This window comes from Pelobates fuscus, chromosome 1 (genome assembly GCF_036172605.1).
Source record: "Pelobates fuscus isolate aPelFus1 chromosome 1, aPelFus1.pri, whole genome shotgun sequence".
Classification (NCBI taxonomy): Eukaryota; Metazoa; Chordata; class Amphibia; order Anura; family Pelobatidae; genus Pelobates; species Pelobates fuscus.
In genome coordinates, this window is record NC_086317.1 from 88,125,978 (window position 1) to 88,152,922 (window position 26,945).

Sequence of the window (26,945 nt, forward strand, 5' to 3'; positions counted from 1 at the left end):
CTTCAGAGAAACTGCAATGTTTAGATTACAGGGTTAAGACATCGTCTAGTGGCTGTCTTCCACACCACCACTAGAGACACTTTCCACACGATCATGGAGTTTAACTCCATGAAGCAACATTGGATGTCTTTGCACGAGGACATCCAGTGTCTTCAAAATCTCAATCTGAAATCACTGATTCAATACTATCCTATGGGGAAAATCTGATGCACACGAATAGCCGCGCATGCGCTTTAGGTTAGCCCCATTGGTAAAATATCACAGGAGAAGGAGACCAAGCCAGCGCCAAGGAACCACAGCGCTGGAAAGAGGTAAGTGAAAGAAAGGGACCCTTTACATGGCAGACATGCATATGCATAGGTATGCATAGGTACACTATAGCGTTAGGAATACACTTTTGTATTCCCAACACTATAGTGTTATTTTAATTAAATGATTTTCGAGCATAGATGCTGCCACTGTAGCCTTGCAAATTAAAACAGTTCAATTTCTGAGAAATATCACGGTTTGTATTTTGCAATCACCATGTCCCTAGGATATATCAAAATAGACGCAATGCTTCTCAATTGGTGGATCGTGGTGATTGCTGTGTAATCTCTACGAGAAGCATTTTACTGGACACAGATCATCACACTTGACGATCTCATAGAAGGTGGACTGTGCTGCAGTGGGGAGTCTCTCTCAGACTTCAATTACATGTTTCATTGAACTGTTAATTTTTTATTTATATATTTTTTTATATTGTTCTGTAAGAGAAATAACCATTTATGCATGGCCTTACTTAGTATAGCAGAAAACAAGTTTATGCACAGACCATATCTTATCTGGATCAGGGATGCTTTGAGAGTTGGAATACAGCCAATAAGCCGGCTTTGTATGAACCTTCTGTTTCTCTATGTACAATACACTATTTTCATGGAATAGACAGTTTATCAAAGAACTACTACACAAGCAACATTCTATATATTAGCAATGCTCATCGTGGATCTTACTTATTTAATGTTATTGAGGATTTGAGGTTTACTCATTCCGCAGCCCAGATAAAACTAATAAAATCAAACACTATGCAATTAATTACTGCCAGTTATTTGGCAGCAGCTCCACAACCTGTTAAAGCATACACTATTTCTTCACAGATGCAAACTCCACTCTCTGTTCCAAGAAAGGACATCTCTATTACATAGGTGAAGAGGAGTGAGTCACATCTAACATCCATTAGTCAGCAGGAAATCACATATTTATGTTGCAATATTCCTAAATAAAGGGAGATTATTCAGAAAACAAGAAACAATTGGGATTAGAGTAATGCTCCGGGGCCCAAGCACCATATCCACTACAGCGCACTGTAGTGCTCCTGATGCTAGGAGTTCCATGGTGTCCTCCAAAGGTAAGCAGTCAAACAATTTGAGAATGTTTTGACGACTTATATGGGGTTCCGCCATACATCCATTACCACCTCCCCATGAGTCGTAATTTCCACAAACCTGTAGTGCATGACCAGCTCATTGGCTGAGAGCATCATCTAAGCACTCTCAGCCGATGAGCAACTCACTGCACTGGTAGGCTTTGGACCGGAATAATTTGTCAAATTTAACGTAAACAATTTGACTACTCTCCAGGGCATTCCAGGCACCATAACCACTGTAGGCTATATGTTGCAAACAGGTTACAGGTTTTGTCCCATATTATTTAGTCAAACCGTTTGACAGAAAGACAAAAAAAACAAAAACAAACAGGGCTTCAACCTTTTTTTTGTCAAACACCTTAAACCACCCTCCTCCTCTTCACTCCCTTGTCAATGCAGAATTCACGCTTTCATATTAACAATACCAGCTCTATCCTAATTGGATGGCAACGATTGGCTAAGGAGGTTGGGGTGGATTGCTTTCCATTACCTCTTTTGCACCAAATCCACTGCACTCCGTATATAGTAGTTATGATCCTTGCAAAGACAATTTTAAGGCGGATAGCTTAACTGGAAACAGGGTTAGAGAATTTAAACAATTCAACTATGTTGTCTTAAAAACAAATGACATCAAAGTCTACATAACTATGTTTACAGTTTAAAATGTAATAGCTACTAAACAAAATATGGGATAAAGTTCTGCCCCAGAACTTTGATTATAAGCTGTATGGTCCAAGCTCTCAAAAACGTGTGTATTACATTGTCTCGGTTTTTTTTTTCCCCCATTTTTGACTATTTTCTTAATACAATATTGCCAGAGTTGCTGAATCGGACATCCGACAAATTATAAAAATTGTCAACATTTGCTGAATAGCTTTTCATTGTTTGCTTTTCCAAAACTCAGCTAATCAGGACCAACAACTTCTTTCATCTAAATGTAACAAAGAATTTCTGGTCATCCGGGCTTCCTATGATTGCATAAGAAACTTGTTAACAAATTAGCTCGGTTCAATGTACCCTTTTTTCCAAAGATTTCCAAGTATGCGGCACTGCAGTGAGAATGGGGGTTGGGGCCTGTAAAGACTGATTTTGTTCTCCATCCCACTCCTAAGAACTACAAACTAAAATACTGCAACTATTGTGTTCTAATTGACATGGCAAGATTCTGTGGGAGATGATTCTCACGGACTGTGTAGAATCAACACCACAAACAACAGGAACAAGGGAGTTTCTGTAATGATCTAAAAACTTTAAAACTATTAATATGTTTGACGTTTTCACATAAAGTCAAGTTATTTCAAAAATGACACCACAATGAGTAACATACACTACATGCCTTAACTTTACGGGATTAGTTTTGAAAAGTACTGTTCTAGATCCTGCAAGGAAGCATCTGATGTATGAAGCAACATATAGTCCATGTCTGAACAATTTCAGGAGCTGGCTGCTTTTCTGTATCAGGCCTGATGATGATAGCAATGAAGGGGGCAGCAAAAAACAAAAACTGATAGTCCAGATGCTCTGTCCATTTGGATGGACATGAGCCGAACATTAAAATGCATTCCTCACACTAACGTGTATTAACACACTTCTACAGACTGATTGTGTTCATTTACTAATGCAGCTGCAAAATAAAAAATAAAAAATGGCCAGTGAGTATAGAAATGTAATCACTCTTAACTGGACCAGTCTCCTGTTGGGTTTGGACAGATAGGATCGTCTTGTGCAGTGCACAAATAGAACACCAACAAAATGCCTATATTAAGTTCCTAGTGACATTAGCCATGTCATATACTGGCCTGTCTGTATACCGTACTTATGTATGTAGGAGAATACAGTGAACTGAAGGGAGAGGATGGTGGTAAATATTAACTTGTGTACATTTATTTTGCAGGTTCCTAATTACAGATTCACTTAATACCATTCATTGCAATAATGCATCCCAAAAATAGCCACTTTACAAGAACTCTAGGCCTTATGCACTTAGTATGTGTCGAACTACTGAATCAAGGAAAGAATCAGGACTCTCTGATCCTTCCTATCAATTATTCAACATGACATAAGAATCAATTGATTTGTTTCACGCTCTGATTTGTATTATGAGCCAACAGATTGGTACTACAAGTCTCAAAATCACCTACCTCCCATAGTTCTTCAAAGAAACGTATTCACTCCTATTATGGAAACATTCCCATTGATAAAATAAAATTGCAAAATAAAAAAAAAACTATAAACATTGCGCCCTGTCAGGTGCATGTTTAAATATTCAATATTCACTAGTGGAATAAGGATGAAAGTTAAAGATTTGAATGTAGAAGAAGCAACATGTTTGTGGCCATAAAAGGAACAGATTTATAATTTGTAAAAATAACACTCCCTGTTTAACCAAACTGAATCACACCTACAAGGCAATCACACATTGCTCAGAAGGAATAAGCAAGGTTTGTTATACTTTAACCCCTTAAGGACCAAACTTCTGGAATAAAAGGGAATCATGACATGTCACACATGTCATGTGTCCTTAAGGGGTTAAAGGACAGAACTCAGTTTCGCCCAGTCTATGTGATATGATCTGCAATTAGATAAGCACAGTGGGTGCCCCTTACACGGACCATATTCTATCTTCTAATACAGGAAGGAATATATTACTAGATGAACAAATAGAATCCCTCCATTCAGTTTCAGAATCCTGGAAAGCATTCTGAAAATAAATTCTTCTCACGTGAAGCAGCTTTTGCAGTCTCGGTATTCATGGTCTCTGCAGTCCCGTGGCTCCTGTAATGGCAATTTGTTGTTTGGACCATGGTTTGGCATTGTGCTTGTCCCTGTCTGCACTACCCATTTAAACCAAAATATGCAGAGATTAAATCCTGCATGAGTGGACAATCGGCCTGTTCTGCTAAAGCCACCAGTTGGTGACATGGATAGTCCAAGTACACCAGTTCATTACATTTTTTTTTCTTTTCAATCAGAGTATCCTCAAGCCTTAAATTAATTACCTTGATGGCAGCAAAGTCTCAGTAGCCATCAAAAAGGTTCAACTGGTAAAATCAACTTGAGAACTAAGAGGGAATCCACCAAAGGGCAACCAAGCTATACAGTGATCAGCCACAACATTAAAACCAATGACAGGTGAAGTGAATAACATATCGTTACAATGGCACCTGTCAAGGTGTGAGATATATTAGGTAGCAAGTGAACAGTTAGTTCTTGAATTTCGTGTCTTCGAAGCAGGAAATTGGGCAAGAGAAAACATCTGAATAGATTTTACAAGGGCCAAATAGTGATGACTAGACGACTGTATTCCCAGTATACAGTGGTTAGCACCTACCAATAGTGGGGCAAGAAAGGGTGTAGGGTCATGGGTTCCCAAGGCTCATTGATGCACGTTTACGTTAGATCCGATCACACAGAAGAGATACTGTTACCCAATGCTGGCCATGATAGAAATGTATTAGAACATGCAGTAAATCACAGTTTGCTGTATATGGGGCTATGCAGCCGCAAACCGCTTAGATTGTCCATGATGACCCCTGTCCACCGCCGAAAGCACCTTTATTGGGAACATGAGCATTAGAACTGGACTATGGAACAATGGAAAAGGGTTGCCTGGCCTGGTGAATCCTGTTTTCTTTTAGATCAAGTGGATAGCAAGGTGCATGCGTGTCGTTTACCTGGGAAAAGATGGCATGATGCACTATGGTAATAAGGCAGGCGGAGGCAGTGTTAAGCTCTGCACAATGATCTCCTAGGAAACCTTGGGCATTCATGTGGTTTATACTTTGCAACAATCTCTAGGTAGGTGGTACGTGTCAGACCACATACGCCGCTTCATGGCAATGGTGTTTCCTGGTGGCAGTGGCCTATTTCAGCAGGATACTGCACCCTGCCACACTGCAAAAAAATGACAAGGAATGATTTGAGGAACATGACAAAGAGTTCAAGTTGTTGAATGTTATCTTGGCCTTCAAATTCCAGAGATCTCACTCTGAATCATCATCTGTGGAATGTGCTTGAACAGCAAGTTCGATCCATGGAGGCCCCACTTTGCAAATTTCAGGACTTAAAGGATTTGCTGCTAATATCTTGGCACCAGATACTACTGGGCACGTTCAGGTCTTGTGGAGCCCATGCCTCGGATGCATGAGAGCGGTTTTGGCAGCATGAGGAGGACCTACACAATATTGGATAGGTGGTTTTAATGTTGAGGCAGATCAGATGTTGAGGCTGAGCTGTTGGTCATTTTCTGTATTCAGTTGGATATATTTCAACTATGACATACTAGCAAGATAAGAATAAATCTGAGATATTGTATGTATGTATTCAAGGTATGTACGAATAAACTGGAGTACATAACCTGTATAGGAAATTAGAAGACATCTGATATTACTATATTTCCTACTAAATCATCTTTCAATCCAACGATATCCTTGTGGAATTCTACTTGGAACCAAGGGAAATATCTGGGTTTGGTTAGCAAACCAAAAGCCACAAATATTTTTATTATACTCTAAACTCTGAATCACCTCCCATCTCTGCCCAAATATTTTCTTCCTGCCCTGTGCAAGAAATTAAACTAGTGAAATATCCAAAAGTATGTAAAGGCAGCAAATTGTACCACAAGAGTTAACAGTTAGTCTACAACAGAGGACAAAATCATACTCTGCAAATCCTCAGTGCTTTGCATGTTGTAATACAGGCTTACTCAAAGAAGCAGAAAGCCTGAAATAATACGTCTACGTCATACACTTTGCCCCAATTTAAGGTTTGCTCTCTAAGGCAAACACTTTGCAAAGGCATCTCCTCTATCAATTCAGAAAGGGATTAACTTTATGGCCTTTAGAATGAACAGGTTATACAAACGCAGCATGTCTCTAGACGATCCGTAAACCATTCAGAATAGGAGGTAGTAGTTACAATAAAACAAAAGTACTTCTTCGGGCAGCTCCTGAGGGACATATTTGATTTTAAAGCAGCCTGTCACGTCTAATAAATGTGTCACCCTAATCAATACAGAATAATATTTTTTTTTTATCTTGAATCTTAAGATTCTTATTTTTGTAAATTAATTCAGAATACGTCAGAGTGCTCTGCTCCTGTTCCCAGAAGACTCTGTCGGAGGTGGAGTTACATGTGTGGCAGCTGAGGGGTTAATCTCTATATGCACAGTAAATACCAGTAATAATAAACTCCTTCAAAGCAAAACACTGCACATCCAGACTACAGACACCATGACCTCTTCAAATCACTGAAGTGTTCATGGTGATTTTAGTGACCCTTTAAATTATATTTTCTAAAATAATTCAGAAAACAGGTAATAACAAGGGATTAAAAGGTGTATTAAAATACACTTGTATGGTTATTCACTAAAGAGGGAATTGAAAGTGAATTTACATTTTTTAAAGGGCCTGAATAATCAAACTGAATACAGAATTGGCATAGAGATTTTTTTTAATTTTATTTTTATAATCGGCCTAACTTTTTACATTCATTATAAACACTGGAAAGAACTGGGCAAAAAAAAATAAAAAAATCTTATTATAGCTTAACAACTGTGGATTCCTATGTGGAGCACCAGTCAACCATCTATGAAGATTGCCTATAATTACCAGATTTTACTAATTTCATGACGTAAAGTCATGATTTTATAAAGGACACGGAGGCGAATATTATGCTTATCTCTTTCTTTAATATACCTCAGCAGCAAAGAAAAAAGTTTTTAAACATTAAAAGAATCAATTAGGATAGGTATTCCAGGGGTTAACCTAGTATGCTATCCTTAGCCAATAGGAACAGTCCATGTATCCATGTCCACCCATGTGACCTCTCTTCTCCCTCTTTCTTTGATCATGCCGAAGCTTCAATTTCTCAACTTGCGTAGATACTGGGTCCATAACCTGTGCGTTGACCTTCATCTTCATAACCAACAATGAACTTTAACCAATTGAATTGAGATGAAACTCGATCAACCATATCATTTACTGTGATTCGTTAAGCTGAAAGGAGAGAAAAAAGAAATGGTAATGTGTGGTCTAGCAACTGTGTGTCGCAGTTATGAAGGTTAAATCTTATAGTATATGAACCTCTACAGACCATATGTTCTACTGTAAGCGATATTGTTTAAGAGTTATTCTAGTTCATTCATTACATTTCATACCAACCCACAATATTACTAGTCATACAATTACTGGGTGGGATTTCACATCTTTCTTGATATTCTAATCATGATTCGCGAATACTATGTTCGTTTCGCGATACTTACCGGGTGGGCTAATATTCGCCTCCGTGTCCTTTATAAAATCATGACTTTACGTCATGAAATTAGTAAAATCTGGTAATTTTATTAAAGGACACGGAGGCTCATATTATGCTAGTTCAAAGCTGAGCAATGACTGATGATGTTATGTGTTCTGTAGGGTGAAAATAGTATTCTTTAAACGTGGACTCCCTTGACCAGTCAGCCGTCCGCAACAGGTCTTCCAACCTGCATCCCAGATTAAATGCTTTAGTCGCCATAGCTCCTCTAGTGGAGTGTGCTCCAAACATGGATGTATCAATGTTAGCGGATGTCATCACCCATTTTACCCATCGGGCTATGGTAACCGAGGTTACTGGTTGATGTGGTGTGTTGATAGCTAGGAATAGTTCGTGCCGATTAGGGTTCCGAAATGGTTGCGTCCGTTTTTCATACTCTTTAAGACATGCTATTGGGCATAGGTTTGTATTGTGAGGGAATGCTGGGTAAGATACCGTAGTAATCTTTGTTTTTGTCCGTCTGGTAATATTAAAAGTAACCCCTGATGGGGTGAACGAACGTGCATCCACGTCCAATGCCCTCACATCGGATACTCTTTTACAAGATATCAAGCAGAAGAGCATGGCCAGTTTCGCTGATAGCTGTTTAAGTGTAAGTTCAGAATTCTGTGGCCATAATTCCAATAAATTTAGGACTAGGTTTACGTCCCACGTTGATGCATATCTGGGTTGTGGAGGTCTTGCGAACCTCACTCCGCGTAAGAGTCTACACACCAATAAGTGTTTCCCTATTGGTGTTCCTTCACAGCCTTGATGTCCAGCCGAAATTGCTGACCTATAGGCATTAATAGTACGATAAGCTAGGCCTTGATCATACAAGTATGTCAGGAAACGTAGCAGGTAATTCACAGGAGCATATACGGGATCCACCTGTTGTTCCAAGCACCAACTACTCCAGGAGTTCCATGCTCGACTGTAGGATCTCCTGGTTCCTGGGGCCCAGGCTCCCGCCAATAATTCCAACGTTGTCTGTGGAACTTCCGGGACGACCCATGGTCCCCTGATAGGAGCCACGCTAAAAGCCTGAGTTGCCCTTGCACCATCAGTGGGTGTGGGTTCCCTTCGGGGTCCGACAAAAGGTATGGGTATTCTGGGAGTAGTCTGGGAAGATCTATAGACATCTCCATGAGAGAAGGGAACCATGGCTGTGTTGTCCAGAATGGTGTTATCAGGACCAATGTCGTCTGAGAACGGTAGAGATGTACTAGGGTTCGTGCTATCAGAGCGAATGGAGGAAACGCATATAGTTTTCTGGTCGGCCATGGCTGGAGGAACGCATCCGTAGCTATTGCGTCTGGGTCTGGTCTCCAGCTGAAGAATTTCGGTAGTTGCGTGTTCAAACGAGACGCAAACAGATCCATGTGCAGTGGGCCCCACAGATCCTGTAATCGTAGAAATACTCCGCGATTCAGGCGCCAATCGCTGGCGTCCCGCAGATATCTGGAATTCCAGTCCGCTACAACATTCGTGAGGCCTGGGATGTACTCGGCTCGTACCGATATGTTGCGGTCCAGGCAATATTGCCAGAATTCCGTGGCTAAATCTGCTAGGATTTTGGACCTGGTGCCGCCAAGGCGGTTGATATATTGCACCGCTGATATGTTGTCCATCCTTAATACGATGGAGCAGTGTGTCTTGGCACCTAAAAGGCTCTTCAGAGCAAATGCTCCTGCCATAAGTTCTAGGCTGTTGATATGCAGCATCCTTTCCGATTGGGACCATCTTCCGCCTGTTGAGATACGACCACAACGCGCTCCCCAGCCCTGTGTGCTGGCATCGGACTCTATTATACAATCTGGAGCGTTGCCAAAGATTGCTCTGCCATTCCACGCTTCCATGTGCTGCAGCCACCATTTGAGTTCCTCTTTGGCTGTGTGATCGAGCTGTACGGAGTCTGAGTAAGATCGACCTGATTGTAGTTGGGCCGCTTTCAATCTTTGTAGGGCCCTGTAATGTAGAGGTCCCGGGAAGATTGCTTGAATGGACGCTGAAAGTAGTCCAATAATCCTGGCCAGTTGTTTCACCGTGAGCATTGGGCGAGTTAGTGTTCTGCGGATCTCTCTTTTGATGGTTTTGATCTTTGTCTGCGGTAATTTCAAGGTTCCTTGGACCGCTTCTATGTTGAATCCTAGGAATTCTATGGACTGTGAAGGGGTCAAGACTGACTTCTCCCAGTTGCATAGAAATCCCAGGTTGTTTAAGAGTGTAATTGTCCAATTTAGGTGTTGTTGGAGTAGGAGTGCGTCTTGAGCCATGATCAGTATATCGTCCAAATAGACTATCATGCGCACTCCTCTGCTGCGTAGCAGCGCCACTACCGGCTTCAACAGTTTCGTAAAACACCATGGAGCCGATGACAGGCCGAAAGGGAGGCAGCGAAACCTCCACATTTGAGCCTTCCATTGGAACTGCAGGAAGTGGTGGCATTCTTCCGCTATGGGGATGGCGAGGTAGGCATCCTGTAGGTCTAATTTGACCATCCAGTCTCCCAGCCTGAGGAGGTCTCGCAGGCAATGGATCCCTTCCATTTTGAAATGGCGATACCGCACATATGCGTTGAGTGGGCGTAAGTTTATCACTGGTCTCATACCTCCTCCCTTTTTGGGGATAAGAAATAGGTTGCTCAAGAAACCTGGAGAGTGAGGTGCGACTTGATAGATCGCGCCTTTCTCCTTTAATAATTCTATTTCCTTTGACACGAGTTCTCTGTCTTGTGGGGTAAACACAATTGGCCGAGGGACCGAAGTTTGGACTGGGGTTTGAACAAATTCTATGTGGTACCCCCCCACTGTGTTGAGGACCCAGGCATCGGACGTTAGTCTGTGCCATGCCTCGATGAATTGGGATAGTCTGCCCCCCACATATGGTGTATAAGAATGGGAATTCTGAAAGGTACTCACCATAAGGCCGTCGGCCGTAAGTGGCGCCTCTGCGTCCTCTGGGTTGCCATGCCCTGCCCCTGACAGGGAAGAAGGGTGAGGGGTTTCTGGTTTCCACCTGTGGGAATCTTGGTGAAGAGGAGCCTCGGTAGCCCCGGTAGGAGCTCCTAGCTGAACGGCTGGACAGACGGCCCCGTTGTCTGCCAGCCCCCCCAAAAACCTTTGGGGCGAACACACGCTTTAAGTTTGTTTGTGCTTTGTCCAGGGCTGTGAATGTATTAACGTAATTGCCTAATTCTTTGACGAAATTGTCTCCAAAAAGGAGGCCTTTCGCTTGCGGTCCAGGTTCAGACAATGCCATGTTGACCAGCTTAGGGTCGATTTTCATAAGGACCGCTTTGCGCCTTTCTGTACAAAGTGCCGCATTGGAATTGCCAATCAGGCATATAGAGCGTTGTGCCCACTCTCTGATGGCCAAAAGGTCTACTGGTGTGTCCCCTGAAAGTGCCGCTTCGACCATGTCGAATATTTTTGCACTGGGGCCTAAGGAATCCAGCACCTTGTCCTGGCAGTGGCGCAGAGAATAATCCAGCCCTTTCTTGGCTTTCCAGCCCGATTTACCCAGAAACTGGGCAATTTTGGGGTCCAATTCCGGTGTGGCGCAAGCCATATCCGGGACCGTGGGGCGTGGGCATTCTGCCCTCAACTTATTTCTGGTACCTTTGTCCAGGGGTTTCCTAATTCTGGCCGCTATATATTGGGCCACATGGTCAGCAGGAAACCATTCGGTCGACCTCGGGTGTTGGAGGTCATCAGGATTAAATAGGGGTTCCCCTTGCGGATCTAAAATAATTAAATCATCCGCTGGCTTTTGGCCTTTGTTGGCTGTTTTGCCAGTTAAACTGTGCTCTGGAGAAGAGTTCTCCGATTCCAATGAGCCCATCTCTTCTGGCTCGCTCAATACCTCCTCTTGGTCCGAATCAGTGTCGGATATTTCTGTTTGGGCTTTTGCCCATTTCCATGACCTCACCGTTTTTGCCCGGTGGGAGGCTCTCTTACGTGGGGGCCCCACGTCCTCATCAGTGACAGGGCGCAACCTGTCCGTAAAATCAGTTTTGGAGGTTTGTTTTCCCATATAATGGGTCTTTTTAGTAGCCTTGCGACCGGTAAGGGGGGCAGGCTTTTCATCTTGGGCCTTGGAGCTGGGGCCTCTGTGATTATGACCAGACGCCATAATGGCATTACTAATGGATAGGGTCAGATTGTCAGACATCGCCCCCATAGCCGTATAGATTGCTTGCGTGACTGATTTAGTCATGGTTGCATCTAATAAGGAATGGAACTCTTCAGAGTTCAATTGTTCCCCAGACGCCAACTCTTCCCCTAGAGGGGAGATAGGTTGTGGGGCAAGGGACCCACCATGTGTGGTGTCCTTATTGCTCGCAGCTGTCCTGGCACATTCTTGTTCCTTAGGCTGCTGCATTATATATATATATATAATTAAGTCTGCTCCAAAAGTCACTAATTTTGCACAGTAATATTGGCCCTTGGAATAAACAATTTAATTATAACTGCTGTGATGCAGTACAATATTGTCCTTTTAATATTATTAATCAAGGACAGGGAAGAATTTACCTTAAAAGGTAACTAAAATTGGAGGAGATAGGGCAAGGCACAAACAAGCTGTCAGCTTACCTAGTGTTCCCTCCGAAATGGCTGCAAAGGGACACTAGGCTGGCTGACAGTTATTAGCCACTACCCCTTCCTCGCGCTCCCGCCCAGTGGGTTGGGAGCGTCGGGAGAAAAGCGCGGCAAATTTCTGCCGTTAGAGGGGAAAATGGCCGCCGCGCTATGCGACCGCGAATGCGCATGCGCGGGCGGCCCAGTGAAATGTCTGCACTGAAGCCGGCCGCCGCGGAAGCTATGAGGGAAATAAAACTTGACAGATTGCGGGTAATAATCTACCCAGCGGGATAGGGGAGGGGGGAGAGTGCTACTTGGACCGGAGGAAAAAGCCCGGTCCACAGTACGAAGTTAGGGGCATAAGCCCCAGTAAACACCAGGGCTGCCCCTCCTTTACCTATAGAAATCCCTATAAAGGGACACTAAAACACTCTTTCTACCTCCCTGAAATCAGCAAATAATGTACAATATTAATGTAAAACAGTAATATGAACACACGTCAATCTATTATAACCAAAAATCAACAATAATTTAACTCAAATACAGAGAGCTAAAATTAGGTGATACTTAGCTGAGGCAGCAGCAAAGAAAGAGGGAGAAGAGAGGTCACATGGGTGGACATGGATACATGGACTGTTCCTATTGGCTAAGGATAGCATACTAGGTTAACCCCTGGAATACCTATCCTAATTGATTCTTTTAATGTTTAAAAACTTTTTTCTTTGCTGCTGAGGTATATTAAAGAAAGAGATAAGCATAATATGAGCCTCCGTGTCCTTTAATAAAATTAGCAGCTGTTTGTCAATGCTTATATTCTTTTGGGGTTAAAAGAGAACTTCAAGGCATCACAACAACTTCAATGGAGTGAAGTTGTTACAGTGCCGGAGATCCCAAATGCAAGCTTACCTTTAGGAGTTAAACTGTTGACGTACGGTTTAACCCCAAAGTCTTCTCTGTACGTACGTATTTTTTTTTCACTAATGGTTTAACCGCTAAAGGTTAGCCAGCGTCAGGGACCTCCTGGCACCATAACTACTTTATTCCAATTAGGAGGTTACGGCACCGAGAGTGTTGCTTTAATAAATCAGATAGATTTTGGTGTCATAACATACCCATTAGTTACAGTGCCTGATGTATGTGTTGCAAAAATAAATAAATATTTAAAGGACCACTATAGGCACTCAGACCACTTTAGCTTAATGAAGTGGTCTGGGTGCCAGGTTCAGCTAGGTTTAACCCTTTCTTCTATAAACATAGCAGTTTCCGAGAAACTGCTATGTTTATTATAGGGTTAATCCAGCCTCTAGTGGCTGTCTCATTGACAGCTGCTTCCGCGCTTCTCACTGTGATTTTCACAGTGAGAAGACGCCAGTGTCCATAGGAAAGCATTGAGAATGCTTTCCTATGGACTGGCTGAATGCGCGCGGCTCGTGCCGCGCATGCGCATTCAGCCGAGAAGGAGAGGAGGAGGAGAGTCCCCCGCCCAGTGCTGCAGAAAGAGGTAAATTTAACCCCATCCACCCCCTAGGGCCCGGCGGGAGGGGGGCCCTGAGGGTGGGGGCACCCTCAGGGCACTATAGTGGTCATTTAATATTTACATTTGATAGCAATTAAGTGGGGATACAGCATGCATGAAAGATTATTCTCTGTAGAGAGATACAATGTAATTACTGGACGACTGAGCACTTAGTGGTTTTAAGTTAACACATTGCTCATCTCTCCATTGTACGTCAACAGATAAGCAGCCATTCGTCTAAATACACACAGCTTTACAAAAGTGGATAGCCTAATATGCAAATTTTCATTATTATAAAGGACCATCTTAAAAATGTGTCAAAGGATATGACTCAAGTCTCACACAGTGAATAGCTAAGGTGCACCCAGTGATTAGAGTGAGGTGTGCAGACATTATTCACGGACAGCTGCTAACGCACACACATACACAAGCAGGTTAGAGTGACTGATGTTTTCAAAGCCACATCCCATGCAATACCTGCTCTGCTGGTCTTCTACTCTTACTACTCCTGCTGAAAATGCAAAAAGGAAAAACAGAGGAGTAAACAACAAAAAGGACGATAAGTGGTATATATTTTAAGGTTTCTCTCCCCCCCCCCCCCCCCCCCCCCCCAAATAAATAAATAAGAATTAAAAAAAAAAAAAAAAAAAAAAAGAGTTTCTGCTTTAGTTCTCAAACACATTACAGAAAATCAGTCCAATGACATCCACAAATCATACACCATGAGTCTAGATTACAGTCCTGGAGGAATAGCTTATTAGATATAGTTATCTGAAGATCACACCACACTCTTCACAACATTTAAAATGTATTTACAATGTTTGGAAATAACTGTTAAGGCCATTGTCATAACCGTAAAGATGACACTGGTTACTGTATGCAAAGACACACAGCCTTCAATTGATGCAATTCCATCTTCTAACCCTCAGCTTATTAGTGCAACATGAAATAAAGATAGATGGAACAAGAAAAATGTTATATATTTTTTTTTATTTTTTATTTTTTTATAATAAGTTTTGAAATGAACACTCCACACAAAACAATTTAAAGGGACACTATGGTTACCAGAACAACTACAGCTTATTGTTTTGTTCTGGTGAGTAGAATCATTCCCTTCAGGCTTTTCAGATAACATGCAGTGTTTGCATTACAGCCCTGGGATGACTCCAGTGGCCACTACTCAGATGGCTACTAGAGGGGTTTGTGAGGCAGTGCTGCACAGTGTGCAGCACTGCCATTCAGAGTTTCCATCCTTTGCATTGAGACACTGAACTTTCCTCATAGAGATTCATTCATTCAATGCATTTCTATGAGGAGATGTTGATTGCCAAGGGCTCTGTTTGGCTTGTGCTGGCTCTGCCCATGATCTGCCTCCTTCACAAGCTCAGTGTATCCAATGCTTTCCTATGTGAAAGCATTGTGATTGGCTTTAATCTACACGTCTGATGAGGACAGTCAAGCACGGAGATGAGGGGCAGAGCCAGCAGCGGCAGACTGGAATAAAGGTACGTTTTTGCTATATTTAGGGAGGTAAGAAAGGCCAGGGGGGCTGGATGTTGTTTTAAAAACTATAGGGTCAGGAATGCATGTTTGTTTTCCTGACCCTATAGTGTTCCTCTAAACCCATTAACCTTGTTATGAGGACAGAGGGAAGGGTCACAAAGTAATGCACCAAAACTATATCAAAAGTAGCAAAGAGCACAACTATTTTTTTCCTATATGTTCTGGAATGGTGCAGATACGGCTGTACAATGTACTGTAAACATCCATAAGCCCCCCATACTTACAAACAAAAAGTAAGGAGAAACCTACAAACAAAAAAATAAGATACATAAAAAATCCATGAACAATAAGCACCCTGGGTATAAAAGTATGATTCAAACATATTATACAGAGCAAAACATACATGGATGTGACCCTAGATATCGAAAACACATACCATACTTGTATTGCCCAATTTTCATAATATATGACCCATGTCTGCACCATGTACATTTGAACTGTAAGCTTGTTTTAGCATGGCCGTTGTCACCTCTTTATGTCAATTTTGTCACAATGACTTGCAGGTTTTGCTTACCAGTCATACAGAGCTGCAGAATCTGTTGTTGCTTAGTAAATAAAAGTAATACAAATTGGCACAAAAAAACAAAAAGCACTATGAGGGGTGGCTTGGGTTTGAAAATAATGCAATTCATATGGAATTTGAATAAGTAAAAAATGTTTTTGTTACCAAGGGACACCTCCAGTGGTAGTCACTCAGACAGCCACAAGAGGTGCTTTCTGAGTAAGTGCTGCACAATGTGCAGTACTGATGTTCAGTGTTTCCATGCTTTGCATGGAGGTGCATGACATTTCCCATAGAGATACACTGATTTAATGCATCTCTAAGAGGTCATGCTGATTGGCACAAAGCAGCACCTTTGTATTCCCAACACTATAGAATCCCTTTAACCCCTGAGAGTAAGATGGTACCTGGACCCTCCTGCCCCCAAAACAATTTTAAGGAGTTACAGTTGTTGTCGTGGATAGGAGTGTATTTGTTAAGGTTTATTTATTTAGTTTTTTTAACATTCTCAATGATACTCTTCAGAAATACCTAAACATAATATCGGAAACATAGTGATAATACTACATAACACTTGTGTGAAATTTACAGCACACAATCGTTACCATACTATATCCGGTTTTGAACTGTTTATAGAAGGAATTCCTAAGGAGTAGCAACCCCATAATGTTACTGTTGTGTATATGGACTAGCATTTCAAAAATTGAAGGTGGAAAATGAATGCTATTCAAGGCAAGCTGATTAATATATGGAGAATTATTTACTTGGAGTTTGTTACCATGAGAAAGAACACGTGTTTATGTATTTGGTCCTTTCTCATCCTCCATTACAGAAAAGAAATGCAATGCTCACATGCGAATGGGATTTTTTGCAGTAAGCCCTGTGACATCTGCTGAAATCAGGAATCGGCTGAATTCTCTCAGCTAGTCCCTGACAAATATACATAAATAACTTAAAAAAAAAAAAAAATCAGGAATATTGTTTCCATTATACGAATCTGTCACGAACGTGGGCTACTGGCCCAGCCAAGACAGTGGGGAGAGTGTGGAAGTAAAAGGGTTAATGACACCAGACCCCTGGTTACCTGTTGCTAGTCCAAGCAACCACTAAATTAACCCCTGCAATCCCTTCTACACTAGCACCCTAGTACACACTTTACTGCCACCACCAAGACTTTATATCCGGGCATCTTAGGTTACCCCACACACAGGAGAATTACACTATCACAACCTTACTTTACTGATCAGACATATATAATCAACCCTTTTGGTAATGTGTTTTCCTGAGCTTTCCTCAGAAGAGTGAGCTCATAGAGAACAAAGACACAAGCTGATTAAGTCAACATTTAATCTGACAAAAAGAATTCACAGTGCTGGGTAAAAAAAAAAAAAAGTAATACAGAAATAAAGGACATACAGAAACAAAGATAACAAATTGCAAAACAGTCCGTAAAATAAAATGGGAGAAAACACAAGAAATCCTTTACATATATTTACCACTTACGTATATAGAATTCTTGTGGGAGATTCCGATGTTAAAGTTCTCCAAGTAGTTGTTAAAAGGAAAATCTCTCTCTGGATAGTACAACATCCTCAATATATACCTTACAACTAGTTGTTTCTAAGTGGACAGACCCCTGGGAGGGGTTTGGCCTGGCAGTTTATTTCTTAAATTTGAAGACCCCAAAGTCAGAGCCTGTGCACCAATACATTTAACAATGGCCTATGTCCAGTTCTAGTGATGGTTATCTAGTATTTTTATGGCTTGGGCCTGGTATAAGATCAAAGCCTACAATAAATGTTATCCCAACGTTTAAACAAACAACTCATTACATATATTATATGCCAACTCATTACATATATTATATGCCAACTCATTACATAGATTATATGCCAACTCATTACATAGATTATATGCCAACTCATTACATAGATTATATGCCAACTCATTACATAGATTATATGCCAACTCATTGCATAGATTATATGCCAACTCATTACATAGATTATATGCCAACTCATTACATATATTTTATGCCAACTCATGCTTTGGCATGACAGAATCATAAATCATTAGGTTCAAGGTTGCAGTTTAGCCGTCTAGCGTTTCCTTTTGCTACCATCATTAGACCATAATAAAATTACCAGTCCATAACACGAAAAAAAAAAAAATAGCCCTCATACAATGGATGGATGGTTTCATTATTCTAGATAACACATATCTATTCGTGCAGTTTTGTTTCTGATATTACCAATGATTCATCCATTTGCCTTCTCATTCTAGATTGAGACGCTGACAGTCTGTACAATAAAAGTTGCACAGACTTGACGCAAGCCAGCCCGGAGTTACACCTCCAGCTGCAGCGTTTCATAGCAAAATGCTGTACATACAGGCTCCAGGCACCACAGCCACTTCAAATCGCTGAAGTGGGCATGGTGCTTGGAGAAATGCTCTAAAAGGAACAGTCTGACGTTAAAACACTAGAAGCCGGTTTTCTGACAAATCTAAAGATAGAAACAAAGAAGCAAAAATTCACAAACTGAATATAATGCTGAATGGAGATAAAGACGTAGGCACCAAAGCATCCAGTGGTATAGAACAATGTAACCAGAGGAAGACCACTAAATATCTGAAGTAACAGAAAGTATCAACACAAAAATAAACTGACTCCAAATAATAATCGTCTTTATCTCCAGTCGGCATTATATTCAGTTTGTGAATTTTTGCTTCTTTGTTTGTTTCTGTTGCTGGTATCTAGGGTTAAGCCCTTGGGCATTGCTGGAGTGCCCTCCTGGTGCATGGGATCAGTGTGGAGGTGGTGTTTATTCCATTTTACACCCATTTCTTTCTATTTTCCAAATCTTAAGATACCAGAGGGAAGGGTCACAATGTAATGCACCAAAACTATATCAAAAGTAGCAAAGAGCACAACTTTTGTTTCCTATATGTTCTGGAATGGTGCAGATACGGCTGAACAATGTACTGTAAACATCCATAAGCCCCCCATACTTACAAAGAAAAAGTAAGGAGAAACCGACAAACAAAAAAATAAGATACATAAAAAATCCATGAACAATAAGCACCCTGGGTATAAAAGTATGATTCAAACATATTATACAGAGCAAAACATACATGGATGTGACCCTAGATATCGAAAACACATACTTGTATTGCCCAATTTTCATAATATATGACCCATGTCTGCACCATGTACATTTGAACTGTAAGCTTGTTTTAGCATGGCCGTTGTCACCTCTATGTCAATTTTGTCACAATGACTTGCATGTTTTGCTTACCAGTCATACAGAGCTGCAGAATCTGTTGTTGCTTAGTAAATAAAAGTAATACAAATTGACACACAAAAAAAACAAAAGCACTATGAGGGATGGCTTGGGTTCGGAAATAATGCAATTCACATGGAATTTGAATAAGTAAAAAATGGGATCAAGTATATTAACATCAATGGCAAAAGGATCACAGAGAAATCTCGGGGTGGGAGGGAGAATGCCCTAATGAAAACAGTGCACTAGTCAAGGGAGGGGAATGCAAATCCCCAGAGGGTTTTCTAAAGAGGAATCTTCATTTATTAATGGTCACTTTTTGACCTTCCATTGGGTCTTGGTGATTCAGCAATTACACAACGGTCAAAGGTCATATCATTTATATTAAAAAGTGACTGGTCAGCAAATGCCTTCTATTGCATGTATAACTTTAGCTTTTTTATTGTACTACGACACTATTTGTACTGTATTTTATTTATTAATGGTTTATTAATGATTACCACTTTGACTATATATTTTTTGATCATCACTTCACAGGTTGTGCGTGATCCACCAAAACAAACAAATAAAATATATATATATATATATATATATATATATATATATAAATAAATAAAGTGTTATGTATTGATATAATATAGAGAAATAACCATTATCACAATGGAGAAGTGAGAAAAGAAAAGGTTTTATTCCCTTAGTGAATTGTGGGAAGTACATAACCAACTAGTAAATTTAGGCTTCAAGTTAAAAGGATTCTTGTGCATTTATTTAATTGCAATAGGAGTATTTTGGTATAAAATATAATAATGTGGCGGGTCAGATGAGCGTTTAGTTAAAATACTGCATAATATTTCTCTCTTCTAGCATGTCCCTGTATACAATGTAAATTATACAAAAAAGGCTGGATTAACCAAATTGGCCAACTTTGGCACTAGATGGTTTTATAAATTACTTTTCGCATAGTGTTCAGCCAGCCATAAGGGAAATTGCTGCTCAAATCTACCATCTCAAATGTAACAAAACCGGTTATGAATCCTATATTTAGAACTTTAATGGATCAATCCAGACACCACAACAACTTCACCTGAATTCTGGTCCCAGGCTTCAATCAGGAAGCACTGGACAGGGCGCCATAAACTCAGTAGCTCCCTTTAAAAGGAACACTATAGCATTAGGAATACAAAATGTGTCCTGTTAGTGGATTTAGAGCCCAGTCCCCTTCTTTGTGTAGCAGGGGAAAAAATATATTTTTTTAAAAATAATAAATGTAAAAAACAAAAAAAAAACATTTTACTTACCTTTTCTCTCTTGCAGTGGTAGTCTCCGCACGATTGTCCCAACTTCTTGGCTGAGATCATCGAGGTCACTGATCTCTGGCAATCCAATTTATTCCTTTAGAAAAAAAAGCATTGGGATGCTGTTGCGCATGTGCGTCAAAATGCAGCGAAAATTAGATGGTCTCTATGACAGACATAGAAATAGAGTTTTACTAGGCCATTTTTTGGGAAGTGCCTCAAGTGTCGCCACAAGGCATTAGGGTCAGACTAACCCTGCAACATTGCCGCTGATCATGACAATATTTTACATTGCTGGCTAGAACGAAGGGCAGATGGCAGCACCCTTTGAGATTAAGTGGTCTGGGTGCATGTAGCCTCCCTTTAAGATCCTGATGATTGGATTAGTAATATTATAGTGGAAGGCAACCATTTTTTTTGGAAATGTTTGGCAACTTCTGATACAAAAGATATCCTTAAAGCAGTACACTCAATTTTGATATTTTAATAAAGATAGATTATCTGTGAAAAGGACTTGTTGAGTTTGTTTGAATTCCTTTGAAATTTCAATGCAATAAAAACATAGTAGACGTTTTTTTTCTGCCCCCATATTCTGCCAAGTACTACTAATAGTTACTTGCTTTAGGGCTTCTGGATGGGACAATGTTGATTTACCTAACGAGAGAAGTCAAACTTACAATTCCATTGTCACAAAAGTATATAGTTATGGTCTATATACGGGAGATACAGCAAACCTACTACTTTTCTATGTGACCTTTGAATACTCCCTAAAGTGCAATTGCAAGGTTGCATATCTGGTACCAGCTGATCACCAATTAGAAATAATACAGTTAAGAGGACGGACTGATCCAATGGCACCCCTAGCATCATAACATTTAAAAAATACATTAAATTATGAATCAAGATCATAAAAAAAAAAAAAGGAGAGAGACAATGGAAACTGCACCAAACTATGTTGCTTATTTTGAGTGCAGTTCTGTTTACAGAGGCTCCAGGCTTCCTGATTATTTTACTCAGCTATACACAGAGCCCTGTCCTTGCAGAAGCTGTTGCATAGAGACATGCTGAGAACAGACATACAGGATGCACAGTAAAGGAATAAAAACAAATGGTCCCTTCAAGTCCACTGAAAAGGCAGCTCAGCATGACCGGACACCACTCAGCGCTGCCGGTTCATAGAAGATATGTTTTACTTAGGTTCTTTCCAATTGTACAGGTCTACGTAAGAATTGCTTCCCATTTACATTCTTATTAAAAACACACAACCAAGACGTCAATTAGTGAATAGACAAGAGCTGTACAAAACAAACGGAACTATTGGTTTGAAATGGAGTAAAACTACACAGCTTGTTATTATACAGAGCTCTTTACAATTGAGATACATTGAAAATTGAATATATCATAATAAAATTATTTTCACGACTAAACAAATGTAAAAGAAATAGATGTATTTTTTTCCCTGTGGCACTTTGTCAGATGTAGTATTCATGTAGGTGTGGCTGATTGACCTAGATGAACTAAGGGGTATTTGTGACCAAACCAGTCGTTGATCCTTACGCACAATTCCCAGAAATCCTATTAGTTCAAGATTGTCTTTGGCCCATATGAAGCACATACCTTTGTTTTTGGCATTTCCTGTTTTCCAGCTCTACTAGAATTCGTCTCCTGTCTGTGTGTACAACACATGCATCTAGGTAATAGTATACACTAGTAATCTGTGACATCCCAAGGGCACGTGTAGACCACAGCAGGGGCCCAACTGCATTTATTTGACCAACATTCCAAAAGAGGCCAATTTAATGTATCAAACAACATTAAAAATAAAAAAGAAACACTTGACTAAACTATTTTCTATTTGCACCTGGATTTCAAACTATTTATCTGAAACTGTAACTATATTTAGAGAGAAAGCACAGTAAAAGCAAATTCCTTAGGGGAGGCGTCAGTGGGGTCAAAATTCTGATCTGATAAACTACAATAACTCCTACGCACTGGTTTGATATTTTTTTCCCCACTTGCTTTTGACTGAGAGATATATACAGTTCATGCATTGCACCTATTAAAGTGTGTCTGGTGTTCACTTAACCCTGAGCAATGTGGATATGCTTTCTTTTTTTTTTCCTTATGCGTGGTTTCCGAGCATATGTGCAAGCTAAGAGAAGCACTCAATTTCTAAATTTAAAAGAACACTCTAGACACCTTAAATGAACAGTCCACTGCACACACAGGAAAAAAAATTAAAATCACTGTTTAGTAGATACACCCCAATAAATATATGCATGCCTTTTCATGCATGTATTCATTGGGGCATATCTTGTAACAGTTTGCAAAACTTGCCATTATGAATTGCAGCCCTTGCAAGCCCTCCAGTTTCAGTCTCTACATGATGACATAGGGAGTCTAACTCCATGCACTTACAGCATTTTGATTTTGAGGTCTGTGGATGCTGGTATGATCTCTGATCTCAGGTATATAGGGGGGAGGCAGACACGTTTAAGTAGAGTGCCCGTCACTTCGGTAAGCTCTCCCGAGGGAGGAAGAAACCTCACTTGCTGTCTGACTACAAGGGTGAGTTTCATTAATTCTTTTTAAAAGATTTCTCATAGAAATTGGCATTTTTATAAACGGTCATTATTATGGGATACTTCTCACCCAAAAAGCACTTCAGCTGAAGTGCTTTATGGGTGTGGAGTGGTCTTTAAAGCAGTACAGTTTATCGCAGTGCACGCTTACAGGATTAATCACAAAAGTCAGTAATTACTTTTTAGGTATTGAATTTGCCAACAGCGTTATTCACCAAAGTGAGAATTGTCAGAGTAGCTTTACTAAAAGCATAGCGACACAGATTTTTTTTCCAGTTTGGATAATTGCTCCTTAAATGTGAAATTCTCTTTGAATTCTCAGGTTAGTAATTAACATGAGCAGTTATTTTAAATATTGCGTAAAATGTTCAGAGTTGTAACTTCACCCATTCAACCTGTACACTAACCATTAGCCTTGTGTGAGCGCATGTTCAGGCTAGTTGCTCAAACACATGCACAGTGTCTGTGCGCTCACAGCACAAGCCCTAGTAATGGAGAGGACAATTTGCTCATGAGGTGTATGCATATTACACAAGCCAGGGTGCAGCCACGATGTACGTCAGCGCTGAACATTTAAAGAACATTCCAAGCACCATAACCACTACACTGCTCTGCAGTGATTATAGTGCCAGAAATGTCCTGGCACCCCCACGAACTGCATTGTCAGTAGGCCAACTACCTTTTTAACAATTTGCTTTCCTACCCGGCATCCATTGGGAGCTGCTCTCAGTCATACCCATTCTGGTCCTGAGATCCGAGGTGAGCTTGGTGGGCACTAGTAGGAAGTGAAACTGTTCTCTTACATGGGGGTGGGGGTAGCCAGGGCAATGATGGAACCATAAGCACAAGCTTTTAAATTTACAATAAACTAGGTTTATTAAAATTGCACACAGAATAGCATAACTAAATTCCGCCTAAATACAGATATTTAAAGCCCAGTCATCATGTAGACAAGAACAGGTATTGCCCACTATCCTTCTGGAGTCATTTGTTTAAACACCAATGAAGAATTGGGAAAAAGAACTTCAGGATCATTATTAATTATTTATAAAGCGCCATCAGATTCCATTGCGCTGTACAATGGGTATGGAATGTAAACATTCCCTGTATGACAGATACTATAAAGCATAACAGACAGATGCTAGTTGGCAATGTGAAATCAGCTGGCACCATCACATCCATTGTTTTACACCAAGTGCCCAAACAATGAGCTCTGAAAACAACTGTGCTAATCAAAGGATAGAATGGGACACTCACCAGCCACACAAAGCCAATCACAGAATGGACACATGGCTCATGTTCAAAAGGCACATATTTTACCCTATAAGATAACCATTTACCGGACTAACTTGACGAGATCTAAAAGCACAACCAATTTATAACAGGGAAATGTATATAAATACACACACACATATACATTATACATATAGATATATAGATATATACACATACATACACACACACATATATATACACATACATACAAAATAAAAAAGGTATTACAAGATATGAATCTTATCTGTTTTTTACATCTACCAGGCAAAGCATCAACCAGTATGATAAAAATATACAGACTAATTTGGTGGAATTTAAAAAAATAAAATAAAAAATAAGAGCAATTATGCATAATGATTTTTAAATCTCTCTCACCTATTGAACTACATTCCTGTACATATCAAAACCAGTTAAACAGCATTGTTTGGCTAAACATGTTAACTAATCCAGCGGTTCTTGGCAATGCCATTAAATATAGGGGACAATGGGCATCAGATGCAATCTATGATTGACCTTTTTTATTTATATTAATGACATATTTAGGACAGTTGTACAGTCATAATGTAGTCCAATAATAAATTAAAATGCAATGCAGAGAAATTTGTGTTACCTATATTAAATAGTACAGCTCTTAAAAATAGTACCCTATTTTAAAAGCCCTTAAATATTACAGCTCGCTATAATGGATATGGTGTCAGGTGTGCCCTGGCACCACCGCATTGTAAGTAGTGAAACCAGTTTAATACAGTTCGACTTATTACCTGGAATGCATAGGCTGAAACTACATGCATCTACTAATCACCGAGAGCCCAAAGCTCCTAAGCAGGAGCTGCTGTTCGCTCTCCTGAGATAATACCTGCTTAAAAGAAACACTCAATATGACATATGCTACATACTAACTACACTATATAGTGCTCATGTTCTATTCTATAGGACAACCTTGGGTAGCAACAGAAGTATGTAGTACATGTACTCACATGATTCAGAGCCTAATGAGGATCTAAAAAAATCAGCGCAGAGTGGTACACACTCTCAAATGTAGTCAGCAATATCATGAAAGACAAAATAGAAACATAGCGATCTCCGTCTGTATTTTGTCTTGCATGATATTGCTGATTACATCCAAATATCATCTGAGAGTGGGCACTGTACCACTTCACGCTTTTTTTTTAGAGCCATATTAGGATCTGAATCACCTACATACTTATATTGCTAACCAAGGTTGTGCAACAAACTAGACTACATACATGATCTATATTTGCCATAAGCAGACACTCATTGTTCCGCCCAAGTCGAAAAGCTGGTCAGAAACTCGAATATAACTGGCTCACCACATTCATTTCTGTCCATGTTTCTAGATATACCACACTATTTGACTTTCTCAGCTTTTGTCTTACATATCCATCTATTTGAAGCGCAACTAGCAACCAACTGTGAATAACTACTATTACGCCAGCCAAGAAGAGAGTACCGTGGCAGGCTGTTGCTGCTTCTACCCATTAACAGGACTGTATCCTTCTGTTTGTATTACTTTGCTTACAACGAGGAAGGGTTTGCCTGGCAGCTGCTGATGAGATTGTCAGCTGACACAATAAGCTTATCAAATGGCGTCCATTGACAGACGTAACATGTAGTCCAGTTCAGAGAGGAATGGAAACCAGGAAGCAGAAGTGCCAGGCACCAGAGCTTCAGGGTTAAATCAATGCCAATAAGTTTAACTCCTAAAGGTAAGAAGGTAAATGAGCTAAAAAGGGGGCACCACATACCCGTAAAGTACTTTAGCTTGCTGAAGTGCTTTATGTGTGAAGCGTGTGTCCTTGATTTTTCATTCTACAAAAAACTTCCATTTGAATAGAAATTTTATAGATTAACAATCTACGCAAAGCAAGACTCCTCTTTACTCCTTCCAAAACAAAGTCTTCTCTTTTTATCACTTTGATCAATAGTTAAACATAATGCCCCATATTTACTCCCTCTGTGTCATCTGAGCTTTTTCTCTCCTTACATTCTGTCACAATCACATCCTGCAGCTTTAAGACTTAAAATTGCAGCTTGAACATAAAATAAAGCGAAAGCCATTGTTCCGGGACGGTACTCCTCTCCGTCGTTTACTGTAAGCCACATTACAAAGTCCATCAAATCTTATCCCTGTATAAATCCTTACACACACATAAGTGAATATATTATTTACTTTAAAATATAGTTTGATTTTAATTGTAAACATTGCAATTCAGCTTCCATTCGACCACCTGCAGAATAAGTATAAATGCTAATAATAATAATAATAATAATAATAATAATAACAACAGTTCGAACGTATATCTTTTATATAGAAGTAAGTTACAATTTATTGTGTAACTCATCAAAATAATAAAAGACTCCAGGGAAAAAGAAAAAACACACACAAAATAAAACCTCACCAACATTCAATCAGAACCACACCAACAAAAAAAATTTTTTGTTATCGTTCAAATGAAAAAAATTCTGTAGCAATTACAAGCAAACCACAAACTGATAATCATCATGTGACTTGCGGTCTAACAGAAAGTGGAGATCTGAATTTGTTCTGTTTTGCTAAGAGTCTGGACAGAAGACCGTTTTGCTAGCAGCAAAAGTTACATATATACTTTTAAGACAACAAAGACAACT

General features: G+C 40.0%; 1 protein-coding gene across 8 annotated transcripts in view; it reads right to left on the reverse strand.

Annotated features, from left to right (window-relative positions):
* Positions 1-26,945, reverse strand: part of MYO18A (myosin XVIIIA) — a 277,949-nt gene that overhangs the window by 210,054 nt on the left and 40,950 nt on the right. The window lies entirely within an intron of this gene.